The 1,225-nt window shown below is 34.3% G+C and overlaps 1 protein-coding gene across 1 annotated transcript in view; it reads right to left on the minus strand.

Moving 5' to 3' along the window:
- Positions 1–1,225, minus strand: part of SCEL (sciellin) — a 116,623-nt gene that overhangs the window by 56,827 nt on the left and 58,571 nt on the right. The gene's annotated exons all lie outside the window — the stretch shown is intronic.

Raw genomic sequence — 1,225 nt, forward strand, 5'->3', positions numbered from 1 at the left:
AAACCACAACATTTTTAATATATAAAATTAATCACAATATTGGTTAGTGTAACTACATATAATATTCATATGCCAGCATAATTAAGAGTCAATGACATAGAAAATGCAAAAACAAACACAAGAACTTCCATTTTTACTCTCCTACTGAGCATAGAAAATTTGATTTCTCCAACAACCTAGAACAATGATATTCAAACCACTGTTTCATAAAGCCTAAAGATCTCAGGAACAGTCCTGAATTGCCTCAATTGATAGCATTATGCAATTTGTGAAGACAACAAATTTATAGACATTTTTTTTCAGGCCCTAGATCCTGTAAATAAAGTAATCAGATCCAAATTTTATCTAGGAAAAAATGTAACATTTTTCCTACTTAAGTGACTGCTTTCATTTATTTGGCTTTAAGGGTGTAGTGAAGGATACATTTGAAGATTTAGGTATTGCTCTTTCCATGTAGTTTAAAGGTTGTAAAGCATTTTGTAGTAATTTGCACATTTGTGCCATTGTAATCTATGAAGTAATCCTTCTTGTGACCCCTGAGAACAGTAAAAAACATCAGTCCACCTACAACAAGAACAACAATCCTATCGTTATAGCTTCTACTATTTGCCAAGGTGCTTACTTAATTTTCATATATTTTAAGATCAAAGTCTATGTGCCAGGGTGCAAAGAGTAGGAGCTGGGCTGGGAGTTAGAAGACCTCACAGAAGACTATTATATTTTTGCCCTGGCCTCAGTATTCTCCCCTGTAAATGAGAACATTGAATTGGATAATCTCTAAGGCTCTGTCCATCTCTAACATCTACTTCTAGGGGTCTATGAATATGAATTTTACCGCCCATGTGTTTATTAGCTCTTCAATATCTCTTTTTCTTTTTAAATACAACTCACTGACAATACATTCTATATTCAGCAAGCAGTATGTGAGTGCTCCAATATGTAATATATTAAATTGACAACCTATTATTGTCTTGGAGTAACATCTCTGAGCCCCTGGTACATAATTAGCTTTAATCTATGTTAATTGCCTGCTGCTAATAAGATTGAATATGTCTACTGAATTCTCTTTTTGGCATCCACAGTCTGTAATTATACCCAATGTGCAAGTAATGATACCTAGTTGTAAGCTGTGAACCCAGTAGGTGCTCAGTAATTAATCACTGCCTAGAGATCACAGAACTACTATCAGTCTTCCACTAATTTTCTCTGTGACCCTGGTCAAATC

The sequence above is a fragment of the Propithecus coquereli genome, unplaced genomic scaffold (genome assembly GCF_000956105.1).
Source record: "Propithecus coquereli isolate 6110/MARCELLA unplaced genomic scaffold, Pcoq_1.0 Scaffold123, whole genome shotgun sequence".
Taxonomy (NCBI): Eukaryota; Metazoa; Chordata; class Mammalia; order Primates; family Indriidae; genus Propithecus; species Propithecus coquereli.